Below are 12,500 nucleotides of genomic sequence, written 5' to 3'. Positions count from 1 at the left end.
ACGGTTCGCGTTTAGTCGCGTCCTCCGTGGCATGAGCGGCATGGCATGCCGCCATGCCTCGCTCTTGAGCTCTCTCGTGCCACTTTCCGAGTATACAAGAGCTCTTTGGAATTCCTTTGTGTTTGTGGTGCGGTCACACCAGCACTAATACACCGGATCCCATCAGAACTCCGCAGTTAAGCGCGCTTGGGCCAGAACAGTACTGGGATGGGTGACCTCCCGGGAAGTCCTGGTGCTGCACCCTTTTGCATGCTTGTTTCGAGACCGTGGCATGGAAATCCCCTTGGATCACGTCTCGACTCTCCAACGCTGACATCGTGGTAGGAAACCCCCTCGCCTTGCCGTGACGCGGCGCCTCCTCTCCTCGTCGCGATTGTCTTTGCGTACGTCGTGCCTGGCCCCTCCCTCTGCCTCGCTCTCACGTGATACCCCCTCCTCAAGGTGCGAGGTATTTTGGGAGCGGAGGGTGTGCCATGTTGTGGGGGGGTTCGGTGGAGCGGGGTTTTCCGAGGAGGGAGGGCGTGCCATGTTGTGCGGGCGGGTTGTTGGAGCGGGGATTTCTGAGGAGGGACGGTGTGCCATGTCGCGGGGGGGTGCCATGTCGTGGGGGGGTTTCTTGAGGAGGTCCGTCGGGGGGTGGAAGGTTCCATGTCGCGGGAGGGGGTCGTGTGCAGTGGGGTGTGTGTGCCGTGTCATTGCGGAGCGGGATTTCTTAGGAGGGAGGGTGTGCCATGTCGTGGGGGGGTGAGGTGACGTCCCTTGGGTCGAGCGGGGTTTTTGTAGGTGGGGTGCGCGGGGGATGCGCCGCGTCGTCGGGGGGTGCGGTGGGGTGGAGGGGTGTGCCGTGTCGTGGGGGGGTGACGCGGGGTGGGGTGGGTCGAGCGGGGTTTTTGGAGGCGTGGCGGGGTCGTGTGGATGGAGCGGGGTTTTTCGAGGTGGGGTGCGGGGGGATGCGCCGCGTCGAGGGGGGGTGCGGTGGGGTGTGCCGTGACGCGGGGTGAGGTGGTGTGGATGCAGCGGGTTTTCCTGAGGTGGGGTGCGTGGGGGCGTCGTGGGGGGGTGACGCAGGGTGGGGTGGGTTGAGCGCGGTTTTCGGAGGCGTGCCGGGGTGGCGTGGAGGGAGCGGGGTTTTTCGAGGTGGGGTGCGGGGGGGGGTGCGGTGGGGTGGGGGGGTGCGCCGTGTCGTGGGGGGTGACGCGGGGTGGGGGTGGTCGAGCGGGGTTTTTGGAGGAGAGGTGGGGTGCTATGGGGGGAGCGCGGTTTTTCGAGGTGGGGTGCGGGGGGGCGTCGTGGGGGGGTGCGGTGGGGTGGGGGGGTGCGCCGTGTCGTGGGGGGGAGATGCGGGGTGGGATGGGTTGAGCGGGGTTTTCGGAGGCGTGGTGGTGTGGCGTGGAGGGAGCGGGGTTTTTCGAGGTGGGGTGGGGGGGTGCGCCGTGTCGTGGGGGGGTGACGCGGAGTGGGGTGGGTCGAGCGGGGTTTTTCGAGGTGGGGTGCGGGGGGGGGATACGCGCCTCGTCGTGGGGGGGTGCGGTGGGGTGGGGGGGTTTTTGCCGTGTCGTGCGGGGGCTGACGCGAGGTGGGGTGGGTCGAGCGGGGTTTTCGGAGGCGTGTTGGGGTGGTGTGGAGGGAGCGGGGTTTTCCGATGTGGGGTGCGGGGGGGCGTCGTGGGGGGGTGCGGTGGGGTGGGGGGGTGCGCCGTGTCCTGGGGGAGTGACGCGGGGTTGGGTGGGTCGAGTGGGGTTTTTTGAGGTGGCGTGCAGGGGGGGGGATATGCGCCACGTCGTGGGGGGGTGCGGTGGGGTGTGGGGGGTGTGCCGTGTCGTGGGGGGCTGACGCGAGGTGGGGTGGGTCGAGCGGGGTTTTCGGAGGCGTGGCGGGGTGCTGTGGAGGGAGCGGGGTTTTTCAAGGTGGGGTGCGGGGCGGCATCGTTGGGGGGTGCGGTGGGGTGGGGGGTGTGCCATGTCGTGGGGGGGTGACGCGGGGTGGGGTGGGTCGAGCGGGGTTTTCGGAGGCATTTGTGGTGTGGCGTGGAGGGAGCGGGGTTTTTCGAGGTGGGGTGCGGGGGGGGCGTCGTGGGGGGGTGCGGTGGGGTGGGGGGGTGTGCCGTGTCATGGGGGAGTGACGCGGGGTTGGGTGGGTCGTGCGGGGTTTTTCGACGTGGGGTGAGGGGGGGTGGGGGATATGCGCCGCGTCGTGGGGGGGTGCGGTGGGGTGTGGGGGGTGTCCCGTGTCGTGGGGGGGCTCACGCGAGGTGGGGTGGGTCGAGCGGGGTTTTCGGAGGCGTGGTGGGGTGGTGTGGAGGGAGCGGGGTTTCTCGAGGTGGGGTGCGGGGGGCATGGTGGGGGGGTGCGGTGGGGTGGAGGGTGCGCCGTGTCGTGGGGGGGTGAGGCGGGGCACGGTGGGTCGAGCCTGGTTTTTGGAGGAGTGGTGGGGTGCTGTGGATGGAGCGGGGTTTTTCGAGGTGGGGTGGGGGGGGGAGGCGCCGCGTCGTAGGGGGGTGCGGTGGGGTGGGGTGGCGGGGTGTGCCGTGTCGTGGGGGGTGACGCGGGGTGTCGCGATGCCCCCTCCCCCCCACCATGCCCCGACATGACGCGACGCGCCCCCTCCCCAACATAACATGACAACCCCCCTCCCCCCCCCCATCCCCCATGACACGACAGGACGCGATGCGCCCCCCCCCATGACGTCCCCCCCTCAAAAATTCGCCTCCCCCCTCAACACACACCACCCCCCCCCCTCAAAAATTCGGCCCCCCCATGACATCCCCCCCACCCCCCATGACACGACGCGACGCGACGCGCCCCCCCATGACATCCCCCCCCCCACCCCCCATGACACGACGCGACGCGACGCGCCCCCCCATGACACGACACGACGCGACGCGCCCCCCCCCCCTTCCCCCCTCAACACACACCACACCATGTCGCGACGTGCCGCGCCCCCCCCCCCATGACATCCCCATCCCACCCCCCCCCCCCCCCCCCCCCATAACATTCCCCCCCTCCCCGCCCCCCCATGACACGACACGATGCGACGTGCCACCCTCCCCTTAACACACACACCCACCCCTCCCCCCTCCAAAATTCACCCCCCCCATCTCAACACACACCACACCACGCCTCCCCCCGCCCCCCCCCCCTCAGAAATTCGCCCCCCCCTTCAAAATGTGGCTTTGTCCAGGGTGTGGTGTGGTGTATATTGGGGGCGGCGCCGCACGTCGCGACATGATGTGGTGTGTGTTGAGGGGGGAAGGGGGAGGGGGGGCACGTCGCGTCGTGTCGTGTCATGGGGGGTGTGGGGGATGTCATGGAGGGGTGCGTCGCGTCGTGTCGTGTCATGGATGGGGAGGTGGGGTGGGGATGTCATGGGGGGGGGGGGAGGCGGCACGTCGTGACATGGTGTGGTGTGTGTGGAGGGTGAAGGGGGAGAAGGGGGCACGTCGCGTCGTGTCGTGTCATTGGAGGGTGGGGGGATGTCATGGGGGGCGCGTCACGTCGTGTTGTATTATGGGTGGGGGGGGATGTCATGGTGAGGGGGGTCGAATTTTGGAGGGGGGGGGAGAAGGGGGGAGGGTGGGGTGGTGTGTGTTGGGGGGGGGGGGGGGGGGAGTGGTGTGGTGTGTGTTGAGGGGGGGGGGGGGAGGGGTGGTGTGGTGTGTGTTGAGGGGGGGGAGGGGGGGCGAATTTTTAGGGGGGGAAGGGGCGAAATTTGGAGGGGGGGGCGAATTTTTGGGGGGGGGTGGGGGGAGGGGTGGGGTGGTGTGCTGTGTGTTGAGGGGGGGGCGAAATTTGGAGCGAGGGAAGGGGAGGGGTGGTGTGGTGTGTGTTGAGGGGGGGGGGGGGGGATTTTTGAGGGGGGGGGGGAGGGGTGGTGTGGTGTGTGTTGAGGGGGGGGTGGGGTGGTGTGTGTTGAGGGGGGGGGGGGAAGGGTGGGGAGGTGTGTATTGAGGGGAGGGGGCGCGATTTTTTGGCGGGGGGGAGGGGTGGTGTGTGTTGGGGGCGGGGGGGGGGGGGCAAATTTTGGAGGGGGGGGAGGGGTGGTGTGGTGTGGTGTGTGTTGAGGGGGGTGGCCGAATTTTTGGGGGGGGGGGGGTGGGGTGGTGTGTGCTGAGGGGGGGGGCGAAATTTGGAGGGGGGCGAAGGGGAGGGGTGTTGTGGTGTGGTGTGTGTTGAGGGGTGGGGGGATTTTTGAGGGGGGGGAGGGGTGGTGTGGTGTGTGTTGAGGGGGGGGGGGAATTTTTGAGGGGGGGGAGGGGTGGGGTGGTGTGTGTGTTGAGGGGAAGGCGAAATTTGGAGGGGGGGAAGGGGAGGGGTGGTGTGGTGTGGTGTGGTGTGTGTTGAGACGGGGGGGGGGGAGGATTTTTGAGGCGGGGGGGTGGGGTGGTGTGTGTTGAGGGGGGGGGAGGGGATTTTTGGGGGGGGGCGGGAGGGGTGCTGTGGGGTGGTGTGTGTTGGGGGGGGGGGGGGGGGGCGAATTTTGGAGGGGGGGGGGAGGGGTGGTGTGTGTTGAGGGGGGGGGCCAATTTTTGGGGGGGGAGGGGTGGTCTGGTGTGGTGTGGTGTGTGTTGAGGGGGGGGGATTTTTGAGGGGGGGGGGAGGGGTGGTCTGGTGTGTGTTGAGGGGGGGGGATGGGGTGGTGTGTGTTGAGGGGGGGGGGGGGAATTTTTGGGGGGGGGGAGGGGTGGTGTGGTGTGGGGTGGTGTGTGTTGAGGGGGGGGAGGGGGGGGGGGGGGATTTTGGAGGGGGGGGAGGGGTGGTGTGGTGTGGTGTGTGTTGAGGGGGGGGGCCAATTTTTTTGGGGGGGGGGGGGGGGCAAAATTTGGAGGGGGGGGGATTTTTGAGGGCGGGGGAGGGGTGGTGTTTTGTCTGTTGAGGGGGGGGGAGGGGTGGTGTGGTGTGTGTTGGGGGGGGGGGGTGGGGTGGTGTGTGTTGAGGGGGGGGGCGAATTTTTGGGGGGGGGGGGAGGCGTGGGGTGGTGTGTGTTGAGGGGGGGGCGAAATTTGGAGGGGGGGAAGGGGAGGGGTGGTGTGGTGTGGTGTGTGTTAAGGGGGGGGGGGTGGGGTGGTGTGTGTTGAGGGGGGGGGGGGGAAGTGTGGGGAGGTGTGTATTGAGGGGGGGGGGGGGGCAGGGGTGGTGTGTGTTGGGGGCGGGGGGGGGGGGGAGGGGTGGTGTGGTGTGGTGTGGTGTGTGTTGAGGGGGGTGGCCGAATTTTCGGGGGGGGGGGGGGGGGGTGGGGTGGTGTGTGCTGGGGGGGGCGAAATTTGGAGGGGGGGAAGGGGAGGGGTGGTGTGGTGTGGTGTGTGTTGAGGGGGGGGGGATTTTTGAGGGGGGGGGAGGGGTGGTGTGGTGTATGTTGAGGGGGGGGGGGGGGGAGGCGTGGTGTGGGGTTGTGTGTGTTGAGGGGGGGGGAGGGGTGAAGTGGTGTGGTGTGGTGTGGTGTGTGTTGAGGGGGGGGGGACGAATTTTTGGGGGGGGAAGGGGCGAAATTTGGACGGGGGGGGGAGGGGTGGGGTGGTGTGTGTTGAGGGGAAGGTGAAATTTGGGGGGGGGGAAGGGCAGGGGTGGTGTGGTGTGGTGTGGTGTGTGTTGGGGGGGGGGGGGTTGTGTGTGTTGAGGGGGGGGGGGGGAAATTCTTGGGGGGGGGGGAGGGGTGGTGTGGGGTGGTGTGTGTTGAGGGGGGGGGGGGGAATTTTGGAGGGGGGGGGGAGGGGTGGTGTGTGTTGAGGGGGGGGGCCAATTTGTGGGGGGGGAGGGCTGGTGTGGTGTGTGTTGAGGGGGGGGGGGATTTTTTTGGGGGGGGGGGGATTTTTGAGGGGGGGGAGGGGTGGTGTGGTGTGTGTTGAGGGGGGGGGGCAATTTTTAGGGGGGGAGGGGTGGTGTGGTGTGGTGTGGTGTGTGTTGAGGGGGGGGGGGGATTTTGGAGGGGGGGGCGATTTTTGAGGAGGGGGAGGGGTGGTGTGGGGTGGTGTGTGTTGAGGGGGGGGGGGGGAATTTTGGAGGGGGGGGAGGGGTGGTGTGGTGTGGTGTGGTGTGTGTTGAGGGGGGGGCGAAATTTGGAGGGGGGGAAGGGGAGGGGTGGTGTGGTGTGTGTTGAGGGGGGGCGGGGGGGAAGGGTGGGGAGGTGTGTATTGAGGGGGGGGCGAATTTTTGGGGGGGGGGAGGGGTTGTGTGTGTTGGGGGCGCGGGGGGGGGGGAATTTTGGAGGGGGGGGGGGAGGGGTGGTGTGGTGTGGTGTGTGTTGAGGGGGGTGGCCGAATTTTTTGGGGGGGGGGGGGGTGGGGTGGTGTGTGTTGGGGGGGGGCGAATTTTTTGGGGGCGGGGGGGGGGGGAGGGGTGGGGTGGTGTGTGTTGAGGGGGGGGCGAAATTTGGAGGGGGGGAAGGGGAGGGGTGGTGTGGTGTGGTGTGTGTTGAGGGGGGGGGGGGATTTTTGAGGGAGGGGGGAGGGGTGGTGTGGTGTGTGTTGAGGGGGGGGGGGGGGGGAATTTTTCAGGGGGGGGAGGGGTGGGGTGGTGTGTGTTGAGGGGGGGGGTTGGAAATTTTTGGGGGGGGGGGTGCGAATTTTGGAGGGGGGGGGGAGGGGTGGTGTGGTGTGGTGAGGGGGGGGGGGATTTTTGGGGGGCGAAAGGGAGAAATTTGGAGGGGAGGGGCGAATTTTTGGGGGGGGGAGGGGTGGGGTGGTGTGTGTTGAGGGGGGGGCGAAATTTGGAGGGGGGGAAGGGGAGGGGTGGTGTGGTATGGTGTGGTGTGGTGTGTGTTGAGGGGGGGGGGGGAGGGGTGGTGTGGTGTGCGTTGAGGGGGGGGGGGGGAATTTTTGAGGGGGGGAGGGGTGGTGTGGTGTGGTGTGTGTTGGGGGGGGGGGTGGGGTTGTGTGTGTTGAGGGGGGGGGGGAGGGGTGGTGTGTGTTGAGGGGGCGGGGGGGGGGGGGGGGGGGGCGAATTTTGGAGGGGGGGGGAGGGGTGGTGTGTGTTGAGGGGGGGGGGGGGAGGGGTGGTGTTTTGTGTGTTGAGGGGGGGGGGGATTTTTGAGGGGGGGGGGAGGGGTGGTGTGGTGTGTGTTGAGGGGGGGGGGATGGGGTGGTGTGTGTTAAGGGGGGGGGGGGATTTTTGGGGGGGGGGGAATTTTGGAGGGGGGGGAGGGGTGGTGTGGTGTGGTGTGTGTTGAGGGGGGGGCGAAATTTGGAGGGGGGAAGGGGAGGGGTGGTGTGGTGTGGTGTGTGTTGAGGGGGGGGGGGTGGGGTGGTGTGTGTTGAGGGGGGGCGGGGGGGAAGGGTGGGGAGGTGTGTATTGAGGGGGGGGACGAATTTTTGGGGGGGGGAGGGGTGGTGTGTGTTGGGGGCGGGGGGGGGGGGGGGGGGGGGGCAAATTTTGGAAGGGGGGGAGGGGTGGTGTGGTGTGGTGTGTGTTGGGGGGGGGGGCGAATTTTTTTGGGGCGGGGGGGGGGGGGAGGGGTGGGGTGGTGTGTGTTGAGGGGGGGCGAAATTTGGAGGGGGGGAAGGGGAGGCGTGGTGTGGTGTGTGTTGAGGGGGGGGGATTTTTGAGGGGGGGGAATTTTTGAGGGGGGGAGGGGTGGGGTGGTGTGTGTTGGGGGGGGGGGGGGCGAATTTTGGAGGGGGGGGGGGGGAGGTGTGGTGTGGTGTGGTCTGTGTTGAGGGGGGGGGGGATTTTTGGGGGGGGGAAAGGGAGAAATTTGGAGGGGGTGGGCGAGTTTTTGGGGGGGGGGGAGGGGTGGGGTGGTGTGTGTTGAGGGGGGGGCGAAATTTGGAGGGGGGGAAGGGGAGGGGTGGTGTGGTGTGGTGTGGTGTGTGTTGAGGGGGGGGGGGGGGGATTTTTGAGGGGGGGGGGAGGGGTGGTGTGGTGTGTGTTGAGGGGGGGGCGGGAATTTTTGAGGGGGGGGAGGGGTGGTGTGGTGTGCGTTGGGGGGGGGGGTGGGGTGGTGTGTGTTGAGGGGGGGGGGGGGGGGCGAATTTTGGAGGGGGGGGGAGGGGTGGTATGGTGTGGTGTGTGTTGAGGGGGGGGGGGAATTTTTGGGGGGGGAAAGGGCGAAATTTTGAGGGGGGGGCAAATTTTTGGGGGGGGGGGGGAGGGGTGGGGTGGTGTGTGTTGAGGGGGGGCGAGGGGGGGAGGGGTGGGGTGGGGTGTGTTGAGGGGGGGGAGGGGTGGTGTGGTGTGTGTTGAGGGGGGGGGAAATTTTTGAGGGGGGGGAGGGGTGGGGTGGTGTGTGTTGGGACGCCCCCTCAAAAATTCTGCCCCCCTCCCCCCCCCAACACACACCACACCACACCACACCACCCCTACCCCCCCTCCAAAATTCGCCCCCCCTCTCAACACACACCACACCACACCACCCCTCCCCCCCCCACCCCCCCTCAAAAATTCGGGCCCTCTCAACACACACCCCCCCCCCCAAAAATTCGGCCCCCCCCCTTCAAAATTCGGCCCCCCCCTCCCCCCCCCCCACCCCCCCTCAAAATTTCGCCCCCCACCCCCCCCCCCCTCAAAATTTCGCCCCCCCCCCCTTCAAAATTCGGCGCCCCCCCCCCCCCCCCCCCCACCCCCCCTCAAAATTTCGCCCCCCCCCCCCCCCAAGGAAAATTTCGGGCTTTGTAGGTATGCCTTGCCGTTGGAGCCGAAAACACCTATGAGGGATGCGAGCTCCATGAGCCCTTACCTCACCAGCGGTGTCGCGTCGTGGTGGAGTGCAGGCTGATTATTGCGCCATCCCGTGCCCGCTACCCTTGTGCCTTGCGCGTTTGCGCCTTGCAATATACTCGGGCCCTCAAGAAGGGCCCTACGTTTTTAGACCCTCACAGCTTGTTGTTTCCTTGTGCCATGTTACCATGATACCGTGTCGCGTTACCTAGCCCCGTTGCGTGTTACCTTCCGCTGCACATCACGCGTTACGCGTTACGCTTTCGGCGTTCCGTGTCGGGGTGTGATACGCGTTCTCTACGCTGTGGAGACGCTGATTAGAGGGTGATCCCTCATGAGGCGGGCTTCACGGGGTGGGTCTTGCCTACCCCTTGACGGCTCCACGGGAGTGTCGTCACAACACCTATGAGGGATGCGAGCTCCATGAGCCCTTACCTCACCAGCGGTGTCGCGTCGTGGTGGAGTGCAGGTTGATTATTGCGCCATCCCGTGCCCGCTACCCTTGTGCCTTGCGCGTTTGCGCCTTGCAATATACTCGGGCCCTCAAGAAGGGCCCTACGTTTTTAGACCCTCACAGCTTGTTGTTTCCTTGTGCCATGTTACCATGATACCGTGTCGCGTTACCTAGCCCCGTTGCGTGTTACCTTCCGCTGCACATCACGCGTTACGCGTTACGCTTTCGGCGTTCCGTGTCGGGGTGTGATACGCGTTCTCTACGCTGTGGAGACGCTGATTAGAGGGTGATCCCTCATGAGGCGGGCTTCACGGGGTGGGTCTTGCCTACCCCTTGACGGCTCCACGGGAGTGTCGTCACACTTGGTATCAGAGCAAACTCCTCGGCTGGTGCGCAATGACCCCCGAGTGAGCGAGCCTGGTAGAAGTAAAATGTCCCTTGTGCGAAAATCAAAGGCTGCCATGAGAAAAGAAGAAATCGAGCGGAGGTATGCTGAAAAAAGGCGCCTCCTAGTAGATTACCTGCAGATGGAGTCTCTAGAAGCTAAGCTATGTCAAACCAAGGTGGATAAGCTGAATGGCAAAACAGAGCCCCTTGGAACGGTGCTGTCGGAGCTGGACCGGCGCATCGAGAAGGTCCGCAGTGACCTGGACTCGTGCCAAAAAGAAGTTGAAGTGCTGAATGCTAGTATTATGCAATATTGTGAGTACCTTGCAGAAGTGGGCGATGGGGATACCTTGTATCTTGAAAGCACCTTGAAGAAGGGGATTGCTAGCGACTTTGGTGCAGATGCTGCGGTGGGTGGCTTGCCAACACCAAAGCCTCAGAAGGAAATGATGCCAAGTCCTACCCCACAAAGGGTTGCCCTGTCGACCCCAGCTACCTATACGAGAGGAAGAGCAATACCGAGTCGCCAGGAGCCCAGTTCAAGCTCAAGCGACGAAGGTTCCAGTGAGCATAGTGATGACTCTACGGAGTCTAGTGATAATGAAGATGACTCTGCGGAGTCGGATGATTATGAGGATGACTCTTCGGAGTCTGATGAGGATGGAGACGACTCTGAGGAGTCGAGTGGGAGTGGAGAGGGCTCTGAGGAGTCAAGTAGAGATACTGAAAGCGACTCTACGGAGTCAGATGAAGAAGAAGAAGATGAAGAGCGGAATGCAAATGATGAAGAAGAATATGAGGAGAATGAAGATGCGGTACACAAGAAATCGGTCTGGACCGTAACACAAAGGACCGCTATGGCTAAAGTCAGGCTGCTATGGGATGAGTCCGTGAAGGGAAAGAGAGGCCAGACGGAGCCGGGTACGAGCTCGCGGGTTGGTGACTCTCAGTATGGCACGGAGTCGGATTCGAACTCGCGTGGCCAATTTATTGGCAAGCAGACAGGGGCCATAGTCGGGTCAGGTGGGGACGAGTCAGAAACCGAAGATCCAAAAAAATATGCAGATAGTCCAGTGGACCAGGAGTGGGGCTGGAGCGAAGGATATGAAGAAGAAGAAGAGAGGGCCATATGTTATGAGGAGTCAGGCCAATGTCACCTACAAGAGGGAACCTATGAAGACTCCTGGTACCGGGAGGATAAACGAATGGACATCTATCAGGGTGATCCCTGTGAAGACTCCTGGTACCGGGAGGATAAACGAATGGACATCTATCAGGGTGATCCCTGTGAAGACTCCAGGGGCCGGGAGGATAAACGAACAGCAGATGCTCATGATGACATCTTTGCAGTCTCCTTGAGCCGGGAGCCTAAACGAACGGCCACACATCAGATAGACCCAGAAGGGGCCTACGGGCCAGATACGGAGAGGCAATATGAAGAACTCGGGGTGGCATGGACGAGTATAAACGAAACCATGGCCAACACTCATCCATTGAGCTTATCAGGCGCTAGAGTGCCTAGCTATATCGTGAATGGAGTGCTCATCGAAGATTATGAGGATGAACAGGTGACCTCCGGGTCAGATTCAGAAATAGAAGAGCAGGATGAAGAACTCGTGAAGGCACGGATGAGTATAAAGAAACCCGAGGCCATACACCCTACAATGTGCATACCAGAGGCCATTGGGCCTAAGTTTATGTTTGATGGAGTGTTGATAGAAGATGGTGCTGAAACCAGTGAGACCTACGGGTCAGATCTAGAATCGGAAGACTCCTGGAGCCAGGAGGATAAACGAATGGCCACATTCCAAGATGATACCTATGAAGACTCCTTGTGCCGGGAGGAGAAACGAATGGACGAGCAGCAGGGTGATACCTGTGAAGACTCCTTATGCCAGGAGGATAAACGAATGGCTATGTTCAATGATGATTCTTGCAAAGACTCCTTGTTTCAGGAGGATAAAGAAAGAGTCAGGGTTGTTACTCAGACGGTCGAAGACTCCTTGCCGCGGGAGAATAAAGGAATGGGCTTGTACAATGCATATGATGGTTATCTAGCAAGCTCCTTGTGCCGGGAGGATAAACGAAAGGCTACACATCCTGTGCCCTCAGTGCACCAGAACAGATCTAAGATCCGAAGGATGAAGAACTCCTTTCGCCAGGAGTATAAACGAAAGGCTATGGTTCAAGCTGCTAGAAAAGCAGTGGAAAACTCGCGTAGCCACGAGTATAAAAGAACGGCCAACCCCCTTACCATTCGCGCTTTACGCGTAAGGAGATGTACCACCTTCGCAAGACGGCGGTTTCCTCATCAACCTAGGGCATACAACGCCCCACCCTCTTCACGAGGAGGTGCGGCTTCCAAGTGCACCTCGCGTAAGCTGAGGTATGCGGTCACTCTTGGGTGGTCAAATGCTACCTCAAGAAAATGGAGAAATGCGTCCACTCCAGCGTGGGCAAATGCTTTCTCCCACTTGATGCGTGGATTGACAGATCAGGCCAATCAGGGCCACATTCTGCAGGGCGCCAACTTTTGGGTCCTTGCTTTCATGGCATGGCATGCTCCTAGTTGAGCACCCAGTCGTGCCTCTAGTCCGCTGGCATGGTCTGCGCACTCATACTGCCAGGACCCAACTGGGTTACCTCCACTCTGTGTTTGGTAAGTTAGTCAGCAGGTGGATGGATTGAAGTGCTCATCAATAAAAGATTTCTTCCTAGTCTATGTCCCAAGGGCCACTCCACACTTGTAATCGAGTCGGTGGGTGGTTAACCTTATGTCGAGTCCGAAAGACCATGTTCCGCACTTGTATCGAGTCAGTGGGCATGGCACCTAGCGGGTAGACCCTGACCGGCTTGATAGCGAGTTGGTAAAGACCCCCGAACTTTTGGTTAAGTCTAAGAGTCTAGCGGGATAGACACTGACCGCCTTGATAGGGAGGCGTGTTAAGACCCCCGAATTTTGAGTACCTTTATTATTATCACCCCCTTTAACATCATCTGAGTTTTTAACA

At 63.2% G+C, this 12,500-nt stretch overlaps 1 non-coding gene across 1 annotated transcript; it reads left to right on the top strand.

Moving 5' to 3' along the window:
• The first annotated feature begins 125 nt into the window (after positions 1-125).
• On the top strand, positions 126-244 carry LOC148008762 (5S ribosomal RNA). Its single transcript, XR_015689947.1, has one exon. It is a non-coding gene; the product is annotated as a 5S ribosomal RNA (ribosomal RNA).
• Positions 245-12,500: the final 12,256 nt, after the last annotated feature.

Source organism: Lygodium microphyllum, unplaced genomic scaffold, assembly GCF_053477565.2.
Source record: "Lygodium microphyllum isolate KBCC unplaced genomic scaffold, Lygodium_microphyllum_v1.1.10 scaffold_68, whole genome shotgun sequence".
NCBI lineage: Eukaryota > Viridiplantae > Streptophyta > Polypodiopsida > Schizaeales > Lygodiaceae > Lygodium > Lygodium microphyllum.
The sequence above is the reverse complement of the archived record's forward strand: the minus strand, read 5'-3'. Positions and strand labels throughout refer to the sequence as shown.